Here is a 22,905-nt window from a genome sequence, read left to right as displayed (position 1 = left end):
TCTTTTAGTTTATTGTATCAGGTGCATCATCATGGTTTTCGTTCTCATTACACGTACGTAAATTTAGACAGGAAAAGTCAAATTAACCATGAGTTCGCACATAATCGTCCTTTATTATGCTACGGGAAACGTTTATATATCGTCTATTTTTATACCATACAGTCAGGTTTCCATGCATGAATTCATTTTTATGATAAAGGAAATTCGCATAAATAATTGATGTTATCAACAGGCTCGATACCAGTTCTCGTTATATTTAGTGATGATATTGGCCAAATTTTATTTTTCAATTTTTATGTTTTACAATGCTTTAGTAATGCAATTCAAATGATAACCAAAATTTGAGTGTTGGACGGAAAATTATAAGAAAGATACAAACTCTAATTTGTTTGCTGTAAAAACAAGGCTTGTACCTTGTTTTTGTTTACATTGATACATATACCTGTTTAAGTTCTTTTTCAAGCTGATTTGTCCATCTGCTGATTCGTTTTGATACTTAAATAAACATTCCCGAGTGTTCGTCACATTAATTTTAGTTTTAAACATGATATAATAAATTTACAAAGCAGGAAATTATGAGCCCTGTGTCTCGCTTTTAACTCCACGGCTGACCCTCATTAAGAATGCCGTATTAAAGCAACTGAAGCATTAAAAACTAATGCCCTATAACATGATAATAAGCAGGTGCTAACATTGACTAAAAATTAGTTTTGTCTCATTATGAATATTGTGATTATCTTCAAAACGACTCCCCTCCCAAAACACTCTATGCTTAATCGGTTTTATTTTTCAAACAACTATAAAAATTCAAATTATTTAGTTTGCATCTTAGTCGAAAATGTTTATTAAAACAGATATTGAGACTTTCTAGGTACATTGTATACCCGTATTAGGATCCTACATATTTGTTATCAGTGTTTTTAATGTGCGTTTCTTTGCATATACATATATTTTCATTTGTTTTAATCACATGAAAGACATTATTTATCTTGGAAAAATTTGTTATAGATTCTTATTATATCAAATATAATATATGGTTCCAAATGAAGGAAAAAGATTCTAAAAACGACATCTTGTTATCAATTATATCTTACTTAAAGATATCATTTTTTTTAATTCTTCATAGGACAATCATTTCACTAAACTAAACTAACAAACATGGGGGTATCACTTATCTACGGAGACTGTAATGTGTATAAAATATATTTTAGAAAGGTTTCCTTTTTTTCTTTTAATTATATCATCCGTTTTCTATTCTTTCTTGTTTTCGAAATATTAATATTAGTTTTTAGTATATGTTTCTTATCAGGGTGTATACCATTTTTACAACTATAAATAAGTTTCCATAATGGTATAGGCCTATATAATATGTCCAAAAACCCATAAAGCAAACACGTGCTATTTTAATGACGTCGATTGTTTTCATAATACCGTTTTATATATTTTATATAAACTGAGATATTGTTAAAAAATGTACAAAAGGATAAGATATAACTAATAAAAAATAAAAATCAATAGATGATAAATGTTTTAAACTTATAACTATCATTAGGGTATGAAAATGTACCTACATTGACTGAATTATAATTCCATGTATATGTAAAAAGTATTTGGGTCGGTATATATTCAGGATGACAGCCTTTGTGAATCAGGAAGTTTTTAATACATCACGTTTAATATCTTCATTCACTCAACAATCTGTCGTGCATGTTGTAAGTACCACTCACTACCACTCACACTCAAAAGAGCGTTAAATACAAATAACTTAGCTTTAGTTTCAAGTGAAGTACAGATTATAATGATATTTTGGAAAAGATAAAATAACCAGTGATAAAAGTAACCTAAAACTGACGAAAATTATATCATGCACATTTTGGTTTTTAGGATCCTACTTATTTTTTTTTTTTTTTACAAAAGAACAATCATTTCGACCGCGCATCATCTGTCAGTTGTTACAAGTTCTTAAATATATATATGTGATAAATAATGAATAAGTCTTCGGAAATCTTTCTTTTTCCCATGAAATTAGCAACGTAAAGTTATCTCAAAATACAAACGACAGATAGAGATGAAACAGGAAGTAAATTACATGCACACGCCTTCTAATGTTATGGATACCTTTATTCTCATCAGAAGGCGTTTAAATGGAGTTATCGTCGGTCAAAATATATACTTCCTGAAATAGGAGAGGAACATATTGCCTTATGTTTGTTTCTTCCATCTATTTTAAAGTAATAATGTTATTTGTCTTCTTATCTTACACATTTAGGGTTAACGGTATTCATTCTTCTTTAATGATACATACTAAAGAATGACTAACTGTATGTATATCTTTTTACACTCAGACAGATACATGCAGTCGATGAATACTTTATCGCTAATTTAATTATATGTTAGAGACCAATGTAATACTATATGGTTCTTTTTTTAAAGTATCGGACATTTCACAAAATGTACAACATAAATGCACAACGGGTTTCTCTATTACCGTTTCATTTGTAGAGAACACATAAATGAATAATAATCATATGAGAATCTCTAACAAATAAGGCGCTCTGGAACAACTGTAAATGATACATGTGCAAGGCTGCTTAATAATATTAATAGCTTTAGGCGATGCGATTGCTTTGCCTAATGCTAAAAATTATTACATTAATAGTTGGCCTGATTAATGATATATCGCCGCTTATTAAGACAATTGTTTCATTAAGTGTCACATGCACAGCAGCCCTAATGATTATTGTAACAAGCAAATATCTACACCATCAGCCCGTAATGATACACATTTTTTTATCATTAAGCGTTACAGTCGAACCATTTATTGATACACAATTGTAAAATTGAACGAAGTTTTTGTATTCTAAAATAACATAATTTCATTTCCCTATCCTATAATTATTATTTGCTCAGGATTCGTGGTATTAATGATCTAACAGACAGACAGCAGTTAGTTGCATATGAGGATAAAAAGCTAGAGTGAAATAAATTTATAAAATACAAATATTTAAATGTATATATAATAGATAGATTCTGTTCCCATAAATAGATGACGTGTTAAAATAAACACACAAAAGGGCTGATGCTAGCAACCAATAACAACACCCACTAAGCCCGTGTATGTAAGCTGCAAATAAGAAATATCATGAAAACACTGCAAGCATTTGAGCAGAAATCACTTTTACAATAACAAGATGGTGAATTCATGAATAAATATCTTTGATGTTTCTCACCTTGGATGAGGATTGATAAGTATATTACAGAAAATCCAAGAAATATTCATTGTTGTTTATGGTTATAAGTTATAATGCTGGCCGTAAGTTTTAAAGTAGATATAATGAACTTGTCAGCAAATAAATCTTCCGCTAGGTGGAAAACTCGCTGAAGTGTTTCATACTTATTGTAAGGCAAATATTTATCACCGGACTGTTTACAGCTTAAATTAGATGCCTATTTATACTATTAAGCGGTGTTGTATCATTAAAGGTTGTTACAGCACTTGACAACTTTATATGTACCTAATCGTTTGAAAATCGCATTACAAGCGCGTTTCTACATATATTAGAAATTTAATAAGTATAAGCTGAAAAAAACACAAGACAAATAAAAATAATATTTCTTTATATTAAACACAAATACTCTTTAACATTAATTTAAGATACATTACCTCAGAATAAGAATATTTGTCCGTGGATTTCTCATACTTTGGGATATTTAGCGCACATCTCGCATATTTGTAACGCGATATTTCCGTTCATGTCAGTTGTTTTAGAGGAAGTTAAACGCAGAAATGTGTCTACTCTCATTTTTTATCATTTTTTATCATGTTTATTCTAAAATAATTCTTATTTCTCTTCCTCATCAAAAAGAATCGCAAATACGGAAAAAATGAACTTTTTATGTTTAGAGAGGAAGACAAATATACTATTCAGGAATAGTACACCCATATGGGGGTCTTTTTTGATTTTTGATTTGTTATTGCTAAAAGGATTAATATATGAGTAACTTAAGTCGTGTTAAATCCTTCAATTTGGTTTTACTATATGTTCGTACATATCGAGCACTTACATGTAAAATGACGGGTAATGCTGGCAGAGTTTTATGGTTAAAACATGTGCAAACAGTCGTGTAGTTTATAGTTTGAAATGTTCAACATTTTAAAGTAAAACACTTTTTTTTATTATTTTTAATAATTCATCAAAAACATTATTCCATTTAACTGCTTAAGCAGGAAGAGGAAGGGATAGCATTGGGGTTTGTTTTTCTCTTAAAGTTTAATTATAAAATGTTATACACTGTTTATAAAATGTTTCCCACTGTAAGTAAGTACGTTTGTAATGCCACTCGCTCACAATAAAGAGCCATATTCCACTTGTCATTTTGTTTTATAATTTGTCTTAGTATATAACAGGCTTGGGGTAATGCTATATGTAATGGTAATGCATTGCAATGCATTACATGTTTTCAAAGTATTGCTAGTAATGTGTAATGCCTCAAAATTAGCATTACAAGTAATGCTAATGTAATGCATTACTTTCCAAAATCTAGTGTAATGCTGGCATTACATGGCATTACTTTGCATTACTATGCTTATTTATGCATGTTCACTTTAAAAAATGCAATGAATAAATGAATAGTTGAAATTGAATTTGATTAAATTTATTTTTAAAGAAGAAAGAAATAATTCTAATTAAGAAAAAAATGTTTTAATTGTACATGTTTTATTAAAAAAGGTTTTTTAAAATTCATTTTTGAATAGTTTATATTACTGAAGATAACAGCACAATTTCATAACATTTTTAAGAGTGTTGTTATTAAGAGTATTTAATCATTTAAACAATTTACTCCAATTAGTTTGCACTTCAATAAGAAATGTGTCAACAACACACTATGCCCCCAGGATAATCTAAGTATCAAAACAATCTATTGTTATAAGAAGTGCTAAACACCCCAATCCCCTTCCCTTCGCTATGTCACAATAGAATAGGAGACGGACATGCACCTTTAAAAGCAAAATGAATGCACTGTCCATCCATGATGAAAATCAAATGAATATCACTTCCAATATTATAACCCATTTGAAAATAATCTTACTTATTTCCTCTCTTTCTCTCTGTCTTTGTCTCTTTGTCTCTCTCTCTCTCTTGTATATTAATTACACTGTACATTAGTTTGGACTGATAGAAAATACACGATTTATGTATTTAATCTATTATTGCAGATTATATATATATATATTGCATATATCCTAAGAAAAAGATCGTCAAACAGTATTTTCCAGCCCAAGCTTTGACTGCTCCTGCAAAACATTTATTTAGTATAGCCCGGAAGATGGATGCATTTGAAAGATGAACCCTTTGAAACTTCGATCATAAGTGCAACAGCAATCTTTTGTCTTAAAGTGTCCTCCGTAAAAAGAAATACGATTAAATTATATTAAGAAATATAACTGGGAAAAATCATCTGTTTATAAATTAATAAAATTAAGTGTCCAAAATTATAAAGATTTGTGTAATCTGGGGATATATCTATATTTAGCTTTTAAAAACCGCAACATTATTTCAGAAATTGTTTTTTGTTACGCATGTTATCCTGTGTTTTTATTTCATATCTGATATTGTATCATGCCAAATGTCTATAAATATCATTTTACTTACGTAATATGTTGTTCATATTGCCACAATATGATTATATATTGAGCAAATAAAGAATGACTCTTGTTTACTCATTGAATTTGAACCTGACACTGAGCATGAAGCTGTAGATATGTGAAAGAGTGTTGTATATTTGAAACATTTGCAAAAACTCTTTATTAGCTTTACTTTAAAAAAAACGTAATGGTAATGGTGATGCATTACTTTACTCATGTAATGGTAATGTAATGCATTACTTCAAGAAAATCAAGTAATGGTAATGGTAATTTAATGACCAAATTCATGAAGTAATGATAATGTAATGCATTACTTTACAATGTAATTCGCCCCAAGCCTGGTATATAACATAGATGAAAGTAAAAAGATTGTTATAATACATGTATAATTTTTGTTAAATTTTGACTTACTTTAATAATTTTAGAAATCTGAGAGTTCTCGATAGGCATTACATACAATTTTTGTTAGGCCATAAGTACATCACAAACTAAATTGGATAAATCGTTTTGTTTTATAGCTTTTCAAATAGCATGGACCGAATTTACTTTACGTTCAGTAGGCGAAGGGTACGTCAGAACAAAACTCTTATGCATGTAAAGCAAAACAAAAACATGATTTGAATAATCATGTAATGTCTGAATGTTTAAATCTAAAGTTCAATACAACAAAATAAAGTTCATTAGTTATAAAAGCATTAGATTATTTACACGAAGCAGTCGCTGCAAATGTAATAACTGTAATGTGACGTGTAATGTGTGCGCAAATAGTAATAGCATTTAGAAGGTGATTTCCCTCTTGAATTCCCTCCTTCAATTGTTGTGACGAAAGAAATGACTCGAAAAGAATATTTGTTGATTTCATACAGCTTGATAAAGTGACGGCACATGTATTTGAGGGCGAACCTATGCCTGATTCGGAAGAAAAGTTTTTGCTAATATCGGTAAAATTAAATAATTAATATCAATGCAAAACGAAGACACAGTAATCGCACTTCATTTGTTACAGCTGATGGTTTGTTTAGATTCAGGGTTATGCCGTTCGATTTATCAAACGCGGCTGCTACTTTCAATCGTATGATGCGGGTTCAGTTGAACGATTTAAACAATACATATTGTTTTGTTAATGTTATATTGATTCATACTGAATTTTCGCATGATCAAATTAATACTAAAGTATTTGTAAGAAACTTTGGTGTAAAACCCTTTAGATTGTTTGAACTGTGTAGAACTTTCCACCAAGGACACGACCATAAATTTTCGCTGACTATCTGCGTGGGTAAGAGCAGCAACATCCCTCTGCCCTGTGGATAAAGACGAACTATAGACGACGTCAAATTCGACGTGGGTAAGTGGCGCTTGCGGATGCGCAGCCACACTGTGATGCCTGGGATATGGTCCAGTGACAGCTGTGGTGGAATTCAGGCTCTGCGCGGCATTGCTTCCAAGCAGGTGTAACACAATGTGCCTTATGCTTGTTTGACGAATCCTTATTTGCCAGTGATTATCATGCATTTGCTGCATGTGAACTTGTTGATTATTGCATGACACAAAGTATCAAAAGCAGCAGTATACTGCCCTGACTAAGAATATGAATTAATACGTTTCGTAAGCCGACTTTCGGTTATTATGTCTATATTATGTGGAGGTATTGAAGGGGTTAGCTTCTATGTTAGTATTCTTTTTGTCTGTGTATGTGTGATTTGTGAGCTACTTGCAAGTTAGAATTGTGAGTGTACGGAGAAAGATTTTTTTTTATCAAAGAGTGTTTTTTGTAGCTGCTATTTATTCCCATACATTCTATATTAAGGTATTTTTAGGGTTCTACTTCTTTTTACGTCAAACTCTGGTTTATAAACTAAATAATTTCTAGACCTTTTTACACATACTGTGACACTTAATTTTTTTTTCCGTTCTATATCAAACTCCACAATTTTACCGTGTTAACCCCTTTGACTTCACTTGCCATCACCTGAAAATGTCATGATATTTTTGCGACGTAAAAGTGAAAGTGAAATTATATCATCGCGAAAACAACCGGATATACGATAAGCAATAACTGAATTAGGCTAATACATTCCTTTTCAGCGACAAAAGATGATAAATACTAAACATGTAAGTACAAAAAAATTTTTTATTCATATGGATATGGGCCTAATACTTTTACACTTATTGATGTGTTACAGTGCAGCTATTCTAAAAGATGACAAGGATAGGATAGGATAGGATGTAGGATGCACGATACATGCTAGAAATATAAAAGTTAAGTTTTATCATATCCTATCAAATCTTATCCAGCATCTTGTAGCCAATCAAATTCGAGAATAAATTTCAGGGTGATTTTGCGAAACAAAAATCAACGTAACAATGCATTTACAATGTCAATTAAATACGTTTTACATGTCAAAACATTTTAAAATGATTATTGATGTAGTATATTTACAAAACGGTGCAGAATATTGATGCGTGCTTTCGGCGCTACATGTTTGTAGGCAAGTATGGAGTTGCTGTGAAAATTTGATATTACATATGTTTACTTCATTTATAGATTTCACACATTGTCTGTGGGTACTTTTTAAGGTTTTTTTGACGACCAATAGCAGAGACGTACTTTTCTGTCTGAAAATAAACTGAACAGATCAAATTAAGAAATTCTAGCTAGCTATTAATGCGTATGATTTTTTAATTTAAAAAAACTCCGAATGGTTTAACTACAAATGCGATCTTTTAATGATTTCTAAGGAAATTATAATTTCCAGATCGTAATTATATTTGTGATAGGATTATATTTAGCATGGTCACATGCAGAGCGGATGTTCATATATAGCACAAGGAAAATATATCGATAAATATGATTGGTTTTATTCGGTTAAGTAACATTCCGAAAGTCTCTGTGTTATTTATAATCATTCGGGAAAATGCTGGTTTGAGATATTTATACATATAGTCGTTCTGATTGGTTAAGAGAAAAACACCCCAGAGCACGGTGTATATAAAGTCAGGATTTGCCTTAGTCCGACAGTTGACGTGAAATCTTCTCGAAGGTTCGAGTCAACTCACTTCCCTGAGTAGATGGGTGGTCCCTAGTTTCCGTTTCCTGTCTCGTCCATTGTCTTGCTTCATTCGTGTTCCATTTATAGTTCGTAAATTTTCATCGTGCAGCACGTTTGTTCAAAATTCTATTTTTAACATTCGAAACATGTCAGGTGTTAGTCCGTGTTTTTGGCATTATGTTTGGGTTACTTGGACTTTAAATTGGTAACTTTGTAAGGATGGTGATAATGGGAAGTTTATATAACTGTATATTTTGTATATACCATTGCGTTCATTAATAAAATTTTGGTACATGTACCATAACAAGTGTTTACATTTACCTTAAATTTCTAATAAAGCTATTTGTGATTTTGAAATATACGTAGATATTTGAATATTATTATCTAAATAATGAAATACGATATAATGTATTCAGTTAAGCAAATCATTACTTCATTGTATAGTACATTTCATCGCTTATTATATCTATACAACAGACGGTTTTTGTTAACGTTTTACAGCGGCGTAAAATACACTGCTAGAAAAATTTGACACTGCTGTCTTGCACATGATAAACACACTCCAGTGATAATGCGTAAAATGCAGGGTCTTATCTGTTTATCAATATTTATTTACAGTTACAATGTACGAATAGCCTGTGTATTTAATACAATGCTTGAATTGTTTGCTTCGTGGTGTTTTTTTTTAATTTATTTTTTTTTGGTTTTTTTTTTTTTTTGGTGTTTTTTAAAAATGGTTTTATGATCACCCTCGACTTGTGAAGCATGTGTCACAATGATCCAATAGCCCGATTATTTTTTCTACAGAAGCAAACGTCGTGATTTCATCATACAAACATTACCTTATACAATAAAACCTTTTTAACACGCCGAACCATTTTGATATACACCATTACTAGTGATAACCAACTTTATTGTGTATATCAAATTCATCAGCTCTGTGTAATTTTTTTCTTCATAAACCCAATTATTGTAAAAGCGTTAAAGTCTACAAAATATATTTTAAAAAAAAATGTTAAATACATGACGGTTTGTTCATTTTATTTTTAATCAACCAACCATCTGTTTTTCACCAAAGGTGCAGGAAACACAGCTGGGACACAAGGGGGGGAGACTTTTCGGTTTGTTATTATCCTGTTTTTTTCTAAAATACGTCCAATGTTGCTGATACAGAATTATATGAAATTAGTTTTGTGTTTGATGAACTGTAAAGATCGGAGAAGATAATAGTTAATATAGTATTTCAAATAAACATAAATTGTTTCCGTAACATTTAACTTTTTGTTTCTTGTTTAAAATATGAGCGTGAAGGAATATGAAAAAAAAAATTATCGCGGTTAGCTATTTTCTCATGCTGAAAAAATCAATATATATCATTTTAAAAATAATAGATGTATCAATATATTTTACCTTCATTTGAAGACCGTGGGACAGAGACCTCTAACAATTAAAATGAACTAGAATGGTAAAGAATAGGTTGTTATACATCCTCACTGTTTAAACTCAGCATGCAGATACATTAAGTTTACTTGCATCATTTGATTTGATTTCAAATTTCAATGATTTCGTTTTGTAACATTGATGAGGTAATTATACTGATGATGTCATAATGTTAAAATGTTAAACATTTTAAATTCTTAAAATGGCGTCACTAAAAATATCATTGTACGCAGTTTTTCTATTGTATGGTTGTTTTGTTGTTGTTTTTTTGGAGGGGGGGGGGGTCAATATAAGATATTTAGGCTTGGAGACTCTTTGATGAAACAAGCCAAAAATATTATTTGAAATAGTAAAAACTATATGCAGACAATAAGGCAAACCTGACATGCATGCACTAATAAGCTTTAGGCTGGTGAAAAATGAGATAAATACACATATGTATTTATATAGTTAACTTACTACTAATTACAGTATAATTACATTATCATAACATTGCTTTTAAAAATCAGTTTAAAAACCAGTTATTTGTTGCAGAATTCTGGATACAATGCCTTTCAACAGCAATACTTCTTTCACGTTAATTCAGAACATGTATGCATTGCATGACTAATGGTAGAAAACATAATTAAGAGAGAAAAATTATATAATTTTTACTTTTCAGGACAAAAAAAAAGACAAAGAACATGAATGTTGTTTTTAGGTGTATCTTTTTTAGTTCTGAGGTGCTCAGGAAGTTGCATTAGAAAAGGATAAATGGCGAAAGCACAGGGAAATAGTCTGTTCCGACATTCATATGATCGTCGTTTTTGCTTAAAGATACAGTTTTCTGTAAGGATATGTGAACCTAACAAACACAAGTTTATTGCGCAACGCGAACTGTCGTCTGGCGATGAGCTGTCGTATGTCCACATCGACGGTTTATTTGCTTAATTTAAGATTCAAAACAGTGATATAAAATGTGTAAGTTTATGAATTTGCATAAAATATCATTTGTATAAACATTTACATCAAAAGGTTTTATTTTTTTAATCATTTACACACTTAAAGTTTACAACATACTTGCGCCGATTTCCGGTAATTTCCCAAATCTCGATGTAAACAACAAGTCGGAATGACAAAACCTGATGGATGTTATTAGTGTATGACGAATATTGCGAACACAAACTGATGTCGGGTGTCATAAAAAGGGAATGGAAAAAAAGGACGAGACCATACACTAGTTCCCTGTTATCTAAACCTGCCATTTGCAAGCAGTAAGCATGGTAGGTGTCTTATCATGACATGTGCTATTGTATTATGTTCACATTACAGATTATTATGCTCGTATATTACCCACGTGAAAACAATATCGCCTAGCATATATGCAGAATAGCTACACAATAATCCTAATTTGTTCAAACATAAAAATTATTCATTGTTAATTCAGTCAGTGTTTGTGATTAAAATAATCACAATTTTAGTTCGAATTTTCTTAAATGAAATTAACCATCTGATGATAAATGGTAAGGTTAACCGCATAGAGGGCTCTGAGTTTACTCTAGCATATGACAAGCTTATTTACCAACATTTACTCTCAAAATATTTTTAGTGTAACACTTTCATGCACATTAGCTTGAACAGTATATTTGTAAGGAATAGGTTATGTGTTTGTATTGATGATTTTTTTAGCACGTATAGTTCATAACATGAAGAATTAATCTTTTATTCACTATCAATAACTGATAATGTATGTACTGTGAAAACATTTGAACAGCTGACTGATATTCACCTTTATTGAACTTTAAAAATCAAAGTACAGTTGAAAGAAAAAATTAGTATATCATGGTTTATCGGTTGATAGAATTGCTTACATCATATTTAGATTTCATGTGCTGGGTTCATTATTGTTACAAATTCTTACTTTTTCCCATTTATTTTCAAACCATTAAAACGCAATATTTCTAAATACACACATTTATATAAGATATGAAATTGTCAAGTTAAGTAACATTAATTTAAATTTTCAAGATTAGAATAAAATGTTGACAAGTTTCACCTGATATCAAATTTTTATATAGAATAATCCATTTATATAAGGTTCTGTCTGTCTATGTTGCATACACTTTCATAATATGCCTATATGAATGTTATTTTTCTACATGTAGCTTCTTAAAATCAACCTTTCATATAAGTCCTTCTTATATGTTAATAGTACCAGTAATATCAGGGTTTTTTTTAAATACAGACTTTTCAAACCTCCAAGAGATGAGAACATCACTGGTATGTGTTAACGAGGTCATTCCTTATACAAGACACAATGCGGAAAAATATAAGACTAATGTAAAGAACTGAAACCATGAGTGATGAAGAGAAGAGCTGATAATCAGATTATTGTCTCGGTTATGTTCATCCTGATAAAGCCTTTCCCGATTGATGCCTTGGATTATTTATTTGGTAATTTAAGGATGACAATATTTATTTCAACATTTATGATATAATATTAAGACAATTAATAAACAGCACAACATATCCTGAAATACGAAACTGGACCAAACCAGTGATAATCTACCATTTATGATTTATTACATTTACTTAGATTTGAAAACCATTTCTGAAACTCCAAAAGTCATGAATAATTTGGACATATAATGCATACAATTAAGAATTAGTATTGTAAAAGAATATATATTATGATAATGCATATGCTATAAGAAATACAATTGAAAGATATCAAAAGGTGTTTATACTGACCAAGTGCAGTAATGAAGTTTGTAATGGCTATATACTATTCATGTGGAGAAACTGGTTTTTAAAATATATGTCTTATGTTTATAATTATGTTTAATTTGATGATTGCATAGTATATCAAATCATCATTTCTGTCTATTAGTGTCTGTCTGTCCATCCATTTATCTGTTTGAAGTATGTTTTATCATCAGTATGACACTTAAATACAACAAGCCTCACAGAAAATATCAGTCCTCTTAAATTACATAGTTTTTGAATGAGTTATGAATGTATGGTTGAGTAAAATTTTTATTTTAAATATTTTTTAAAATTATTTTTGTGAATAAGAATATTTTTGTTATAACTTATCCTTATCTATATTTTTATCATTTTTGCATGAACAAAAATATACATATCCTAGTTAGGCCACACCACTATAATTTCTTACTTGTCGGACATTAAGTGGAAAAGGGTACAAGCGGGCGAGCGATAAAATAATAAGATTATTATTTTTTGTAGCCGGAATTTTTAGGCGGTCCATAATGATATGATTTGTAAAGTTTTATTTAAACACGAGCATGCAGGATCCGATGAAAAAGAAATTTAATTGGTGTGGCCTTCGACATTTTCTATATTTTAGTTCAAATTGAGGCTGAACAATTGTAATATATTACCCTGCATAATCATTCTGATAAAGTCTAAATCATACATTATAAATAGCATCAAGACCAATTTGGGGACAAAGGAAGGGTTTAAAGTTCAAAGGAATTATAGGATTGCATACACTCATGTATATACATAAGGGCAAATCATAAATCATTTCAGAAAAGCAGTGTTGTTTAATCCAATCAGATAATATGATTTAAAATATTATCTTTTATACCTGTAATCATTTGAAAGGTTCTCCTATTTTCCGACACCCATTTTAATGCAATACCTTGCAAATCAGACAAAACTTTTAAAGATTGATAGAGGAAATTCAAATTAATTACAATCAGTATATGATTTTTATGAAACCTGTGATTTATTTTGTTTGATTGTATTTAAAATCTTTCAACAAAGGCTTAATAAAGATTGTGTGTATTTAAGTTTTCATGGATGTTTTTCTTTTTTGTGAACACAGACTAGAGTTTCTTGATTATATCAGATGCACAACTATGACACTCTGTTAATTACCATTAAAATAAACTCTTTAGGAATGAAAAAAAAAATTAAATTAAAGAATCATTTTCTCTTTATATGATTGGTATTTACAAATACAACCATTTATGGCAGTGTTGACTTTCATGAAGCGTGCAGAGTGATTTTTTGTAAAAGTCAGATCAGAGGAAATTCGGATTTTCAGCCTTTTTAATTCAATTAGTTGTAGTATTTACAACACAACTCCATTAATTTTGTTCTACAAGAACTTATGCAGGTTCACAGTATAACTAGTTGAAAGAAATTGCCATTTAAAACTGAATTATACGTCTTTTTTAACAGCATGTAGGGTTTGTAGCATCTATTTCAAGAGAGGTTAGAGGAGATTCAGACGTTCTTATCTTTTTTTCTAATTCACCAACATGCCAATTATTGATTACTAATTTTTTACTTTTTATCATTTCTTCAAAATTACATTAAAATAATAATAGTGTAATTATAGGAAATAGTATCTTTTGCAATTTTTCTAGCTCCGGTCACGTCAAAAAATGTCACTTTTTAGTGGTCAAAGGAAATTCAAACTAAAATAGCGGATTAAATAAAAGGAATTCTTATAATCCGTTTTCAGATAAATAGAGTATTTTATTAACCTTTTTAATATTTTGTTGAGAAAATTTTTCTAGTCAATTGTAAATATGTCTTTTATGACATTTTAAATTTGCATTTAAGTTTTTTTTCTCGTTCTAATTTTTTGAACATGGGTAAGTTTGAATGTCGTTGCCATGGAAACGAACTCACGAACATATGCTTAAAATGTCTTTCTTGACAAAAACAAATCAATAAGAGTCTCTTTAAACATTTTTTTTAATTATTCAATTAGTTTTATGTCAGGTTCACATATCCTTAAATAAACAAGTGGTTATACTGTTTAAGAAATCACTAATGCGTTTAATTTTCTTATCGTTAAAACAATATGATATAAGTTATACATAATTTAGATTTTTACGGTAAAAATACATTATAAAATATTACAACATATGTTGTATGTTCTCCGGGTTTACGATCTTTTTCCTATATTAATGCAAACGAAAGACGAGTGAATTTTAAAGTTCGAAGTGTCAAATTGCAATCAACGTGGTATTAAGTTTAACACGTGCTTGACCTTTATCATTATATGATTTTTGGAATATGTCTTGTGTTTTAAACAAAAATATGTGATGGATTATATTTTTTAATATAAAAGTTCTATTTTTGAATATAGAAGTTCTATTTTTGAATATAGAAGTTCTATTTTTTTTTACAATAGAATAAAAACAAAGTTTACCATTATCTTGCTATAGTATTACCCTTCGTGCAATCCATTGCATGATACAAAATGAAGAAAATACAAATGACGAAACACGGATAGTTCGTCATCTTACTAACATGTTGCTTTGACTGAAAACAAAGTATTGGAGGAAAATTAAACTAAGTGAAACTTATCAACAAATTTTCTTCATTAAGGAATGTAACTTTTTCTCAGAAACATTGCTATTGTTGTTGTACGTTGTTTAGTATAGGGCATTTTAGCTGTTAAAAAAACTTGATAAGACAATTACTACGATATCAATAAACCATGGAACCATACATAAGTTTTACAAAGTCCTAAAAAGAGCATTTTTAAAGAGAAATTTGTATTTTGTTTTCTGGTCAGGACAACAGACTATTTTACGATACCGTTTTTACCAATTTATATCTATCTAGCTATCCAAAAAGCAAAAAAGATCTGTTTTACCTACAGATATTTCTAGGGCAAATAAGCAGATACTTACAGTTCAGTAAATGTTGCAGCAATAAGTATCAGCGCTGACGTCCTCTTTTTAGACGGTGACTATAAATAGCCACGGTCTATTGCTACGGTCGTGACCGGAAGAGTATTTCTCACGGGGACCCTAGCGGATAACGAACGATAACTCTGTTAGGTATGCAGTGTTACTCGCAATGTTTATCTATGTGTCGATTTCAGTATGATAACTAATTTTAATCTTATCAGATATTTTAATATCTGCTACGCTAATCATTTTGTACATATATTTAAATAATTTATGAAATTGTGTTTTATTTTAAATGAGCCGTTACCCTGTCTGCTTACGCGGTATCGATAATTTATGTACCAACTGCCAGTTGTGACGTTAAACTCTGTATCAGGACTGCATTAACTATATCACTGCGATAATTGGCTAAGAGATCTCACAAAAATCTCTTCTTGGGGGTTTTATGATGTAAACAATTGTCAAAAACACACACAATTTAAAAAGGTTTGCCATTTCATATTTCAGCAAGTATGCTTCATCGATAAATTCATTCATTTTCAACGCATTGAATTTTGTTGAGGAAGAATATTTATTTTTTTGAAGCTTAATTCTAAAGAATTCACAACAGATACTGGTAATAAATATTAGATAAATTGCATTTTATTGAAGTTCAACCGATCAATGGCACACTTTCTTTTACAAGTGTTCATATGTTCTTTTAACAAACAAAAAACTTGAAATTTACGATACAAATGTGTGTAATTTTGGACTATTCTGTGATTTACCTAATTCTGTAACCCACTCAGTATGTAGGAACATTAATATTATTACAGTCACTTCAATATTCATCAGACAATATTAACTACTGATGTTGACGCTTTACTTGCTGTAGCTGCAGGACTGTAGCTCCCGGTCTGAAAAAATTCGGATGGACGACCTGGGAGTTACAGTGCCTCCCATAGTAAAAAAACTGCAATTTACTGAGCACAAAAAATGCGCTAGTTTTGGACCGATTAATATCATTTACTATCATATTCTGTTCAAATATTTGAACCCCAAAAATTTCTCGGACATTTTACTACAGATATCGTCACTTCACCTGTCTCTGATATTCTTTTAAACACCATCAGCAGCCCTGTAAATTAAAGTGGTGCAAGTTTGTTTACATTTAAAAATGGCGACTCTCGATCTCGACGTAAATTAACATACTTCATTTTCCGAGGTCGGTTATCATTTTGAAGAGAAAGTCTGAGGCAAGTAAAGTGACGATATCAGTAGTAAATTGGCTGAAGAAATTAATGTTACTAATTCTTTTTACAGAATTTGTGTGAAAATAACGTTAATGAGTCCAAAACTAGCGCAATTTTTTATGCGCCGTAAATTGCAGATTTTTTTATATGGTAGGCACTGTAGCTCCCAGGTCGTCCATCCGAATTTTTTCAGACCGGGAACTACAGTCCTGCATCTATACTTGCTGCTGACTTTCTCTCAAACACGCTAATCGATCGACATCGGATTGTAAAATTCAAGTGCAAATCAAGTCGCCATTTTACATGTACATGTATAAACAAACAACATTTTATGATGTTTCAAAGATTTTCAGTTCAGATATTTTGTAAGCAAATAAGGGATTAAAGACATGCTGTAAAACGTCTTATGGATTTCACGGCGTATCAGCTCGTGTATCTCTAATTTGCAGCAAACGCTAGCTTTTTCTGTGAGAAAAAACAATCGGTTCAACTCATGCAATATTCCATATACATTTCTGGTACATTCTGAATGGTAATGTAAGATATAATAATTTTGTTCACTTAACAGTTTCTGACAAATGTTTCACACTAACTGAAATAACGCAATTTGATGAGCGAAGTATACAATCTGTGACTTTAATCCATATGCACCCGTCTCTGCTATTAGAGAACCTTTTCTTTGGTTTTGGGGGATTTTTTCGCAGATAACATTATTTACACATGTACGTAAATATCACACCTTTTGTTCTCAAATAATTTTTAATTCGCGAGTACAACTCTATTATGAGTTTTCTTCAATATTTGTTTCCATTTACAAATAGGGGGGGGGGGGGGGGGGGGGGGCTATATAAATGCGCCAGTTTGTTGCAACTTGCAATCGAAATAAGTGTCATCACTCAACGAAATGCTACATCGGCCGTAGCGTATACTTCCATGCTATATTTGCAATAAATAATGAAACATGAAGGTACAAAATGTGCTTCATAGATGACTGTAGTATTCTGCTGAGCTACAGAACTATAGCTTTCCGGAAAAATTGCCGGGATTTGCGGACAGTAGATCTATTGTATAGACTATAGTACATGCAAAAAATAAAATGAAATTTATATACACAGATGTACGGTCAGAAAAACATGCGTTTAACTTGGATTTTGTTTGTTTGGTGTTTTTAAAAACTAATTAAATTAAAAACTAAGTTTAATGTTGCAAGTAAATTATGCGTGTTAAGGTGTACTGAGCAGCGATAAAATATACATGTGACATATACATGTACCTTTTTTTTCAAATGATTTGAATAAATCTATAACTAAATACAATTAGACAAATGTACTTTAAAACGTTGATAAATGAAACTGCCGCGACTGAATATTGTATGATATTTTTTTTTCAAACTTTTATTCACTTTCGTTGTGAGCAAATGGAAATAATCCACTACGGTCGAAGATGAAATATTGATTGACTCTTCTGTTTTATGATGACGTGCATTCCAAAAGCAATACCAGTTTTATCAAACAATTCAGTTTTCTGTACACCGAAATGTATAACTGACTATGAGGACAAAAGCAAGTGCGATGGTGCACAAGCAAGTGTGATGATGCAACTTTTTCTCCGTGAAGAAATTGAGCGAAAATGCTGTCGAGAGGGACAATAAACATACTACATGTATGCCCAAATAGTTAGTAAAAACCTGATAAGTATTTTATCATACTAAAGCTTTATTTGTTCTCGCTACTTTGAGAAATTTACAATATCTTTAAAGCACAAAAGTCCAATCCACACTTTTCAAAAGGTGTTCCCCTTTGCAGGGTCAACCCAAAGGTCAAACGGGAAAAAACCAAAATTCCCCTTCTCGATACAATCAAATAGTTTGGCGTAATGTGATGAAATCGCTTTGGATTTGATTTATTCATTCAATATGTGGTGGCAACCCACATATTTAATGAGTTATTCTGGGGCAATCAAAATACATTTGTGTAGTTACTAGTACATGTATTACCGAAAACGGAGTTTTAATATCAACTGATATAGATACAAACATATAGATACAAACTTCTATACTACAAAGGCTACTGTGATAAATCTATGGATTTTCCCAAAAAGATGAGGTACATCAACTACGATTTCCACAGAATTATTCATGTAAGTAACTCACGACCAGTTGTGCTAGTACATGTACATGTATGAGACGCTGGCTGTGGATTTCGACAACAATAATTTACATACATGTAATATGCCACTTTCAAACGGCGCCATCGTCTAACAGTACTTTCAGTACTTTGATTTGATATACTGAATGGCCATATGGCATGTTTATATTTAGATATTATGCTATTTAGATTTCATCATTACGTAATTTTGTAAATTTTTAACAATTAAACATGTAATTTGATATGAACGTTTAAATTTAAAATTGAAATTCAATCAATTAGTTTATATTTGTAAGTTTAAAATATGCACTGTTTACAACGTGTATGTGTTTTTTCTTCTTTCGGATGTATCAGGTAGTTTCAATGATTTTAATGTACTTAAAGCTTATTTATTTTATAAAAATGTATTGTTTAATGACAGATGTACAGTTTGTCGCACACTCTGTTTCTCTCACTTTGTTTTCTTACATGTAATAATACACAAAGCTGTCAGTAAAGACTAGATGAAATCGATCTGCGACAACCGTAACAGATTTTGTTTTACCGTTTTACTCTTATAACAAGCGGACTTACATGTAACACAAACAAAAGTTCATTTCTATCTCCTTCTAAACTTTGTGAAAAAACATCTAGCTATTTTTCAACATTATCATCTAGGTATTTCAATATCATCTTCATGAAAAAATCTCTGAATTTTTTTTCTTTATTCTATGACTTCGTCCTGCAACCTGTAGTAATAATAGAAGCCTTTTATAACAGATTTCATGGGAGGATGGGGGGGGGGTTATACTACCGAATATGTGTATTTTGTACACATTGGTATTTATGACAAACTTTAAAATGTGGTGAAAACGGTAATCTACTGTACCATTTAGTGAATGATTTTTGGGTGCTTCTTTGGTGTATGATTCATTATGATGTCGTAATTGATTAAAGGTATGTATTTAAATCTTTATGGCTTTGGTGCAAATGCAATTATCTGGAAGAGATCGTTTTAGGGGCCGACCCTATAACTCCCAGATAACAAAAACATTTCTCTCCATTTTCAAATTTATAAGATCAAAATTTCGGACTGCTGGCCCCTTAATATCCCAAAATACGTAACAAAGGAGTAAACAATTGTCATGTAGAGGTACATAACGTTACGATGAACATAATTGCTTCTATAAAATATTACAAAATATTGCACATTAATGTGTGTTTGAATGTTTGTTATTATCCCCTCGCGCAACTTGTTGCGAGGGGGATATAGCATCGCTGCTGTGAGGGTCAGATGTTGTAGATGCAATGTGAACCTGAGATAAAACTCAAATAAATAGACCTAGGGCGATATGATTAGAAAAAAATGTTCTTTCAAGGGGAAACCAACCAAAGTCATTATATCTATTAGACTCATAGCAATTGTGGTTTTATTAATATTCAAGGGTATCAATTTCCGTAGCTGCAGTCTGTAGCTCCTGGTCTGTGATATATAAATGTTATATATATATTCCAAAAATTATAGATACTTGATAGATACATGAAGTATGAATATTTGCTGTTTATGTTTAAAAAATAATTTCCATAATGTTTCTCTTTCTCAGACCAAATGAATCTTGATTGAATGCCAACTAAAAAGGTTCTGCAGTTTTTGTCATTTACATGTATTGCTTCAGATTGTATTTGTGTCTGCCATGAGAAGGAGGGGGTGTCATAACACAGTGATACAAAGCATGGCTAATAGAGTTTGAATTTATTGGGGGGGGGGGGGGTCATCTTTTTGACATTCATCTGTTCATGACTGAGTGATAATTCATTAACTGAAATTTTGATATGTATTGTAAACATTTCAATACATCGGATTTTCATTTATAAATTTAGCAGTGTCTGACTTCGTAGATTGCATAGCTTTACATACAGTTGTGATTGTAATTTATCGAACTTACCTATAGTGGCTTTGTTATTTTTGTCAAATACACCCTTCTCGTTTCTTTTGCCGGTGGTTCCGGTGTTAATATAAAGACACTGGGGACTAGGGCACTGAATTTATTAAGGTCTTCCGTTTCCAACGGAAGACCTTACTATTATTCTGAAAAAATTTCAAATTTCTTATTATTTTTTTTTTCTTCTAGACGCCAACTTTGATCCTTAATATCTCGCTCGTTTGTTCACCGATGGTTTTGAAATTTTCAGGACTGATAACATGCCGCGTGATGTTGTCGTTGCATATTTTAGTTGTGGAAAATCCCCATTCGGTTTTGAGTTATTCCCCTTTTAGTAAAATTTAACGACTTCTTTTGTCCAGGGGGGTTTAGCTATAACGATGGCTGACAGAGTCTCAAAGATGGGCTGGTTTGGAAGCTAATACATTGAATTTGTGCGAGATATATTTTATTTATTATTTAAATGCAAATAAAAGGGGTGGTATAGATGTTGAAACAAAGGCAAGAAAAAAATTCAAAAAAATTCGCGTATTTTCCGTGTTAGTTTCCTACCTGATAAAAATTTGTTATAACATGTATTTTAAAAGATCTTGGTCTTACCAAGACCTTTCATTCGGTATACAGAAAAAGGGGCTGGCCCCTATAATTAAGGAGTTAGATGCGTCAAAAGTTTCTTGTCAATAACTTGTAAAGGAATAAAAATTTCTAATGCATTATTGAAGCAAAGTTGTAAAGAAATTAATTTTGAATCCTTCCGTGGTATTCAATTTAATGTTTTCGTAATTTATAGCCAGTATTTGCAGAAACAATTGTTGTCAGTTCGGTCCATTTTTGTGGGGGTGCGCACGTTTAGGAGGTTATGAAAGGGCTTTTTGTAATGCACTAACTGATACATGCAGCGCGCAAAAATAATTCTACATAAAATTCCCAAATGTTTTTATTCATATGTACATATTCATTTCATAAAGATGAACGTCTTTGACCTTATTTTTGTTTTTTGTTTCATAACTGTGCCCCTTTCTATATTTAAATGCATTACGAGACTCAGGTAACCGATCGATAGAAGAGTCGCTAGCTGTATTCAGGCCGTCGCCTTGACGACTGTGCATATGCTTGTAGAGTTGGACGTACACATGTTTAACGCCCCACTGTGTTACTGTAACAGAGACATTTTGAATTGTTTCAGTACTGGGAGATGTGTTAATTAAATGGTTCGAATGCATGGTAATTAAACTCAACTTTTCTACAGTACGTATACACGGCCGTCATATAAAGCACAATGTGTATTACTGACATGACAAATGTACGCTGGCAATTTAAACGAACGCGGGATTGCTCCCGATAGAACATTTCTTTTAAAGCAAAACAAAATACTGATTTCCGATGGATATAATATTATCATCGTGGAGATGATTTTAAAAAGTGAACTTAATATTCGTATACGATAATATTTGAATCCAAAGCCGCTATTTTTAAGTAACGGTTATTAGGGAAACATGTATTAATTATGACTTGCCCCGCGTTTCACGTTTTTTACTTGCAATGCATCTACAAACGAAAATACCAAACAACCTTCGGCAGCAATTTATAAATAATTTATTACATACTAGTACACAATATTAAAGAGATAATTAAATAAATTGTGCTTTATAATTGTACTCGCTATCTTCCGTGGAAATAATGGCATGGAAAAAATGTTGTTCAATGTTCATCAAAAACGATGTAGCCTTAGCAATCGGAAATAATTAACAAACTGTATATTGATAGATTGACACATTAACAAACATTCAGACCCGCAATGTATTTTTTG

Source organism: Crassostrea angulata, chromosome 2 (assembly GCF_025612915.1).
Source record: "Crassostrea angulata isolate pt1a10 chromosome 2, ASM2561291v2, whole genome shotgun sequence".
Classification (NCBI taxonomy): Eukaryota; Metazoa; Mollusca; class Bivalvia; order Ostreida; family Ostreidae; genus Magallana; species Magallana angulata.
Note: the sequence above shows the minus strand (reverse complement) of the source record.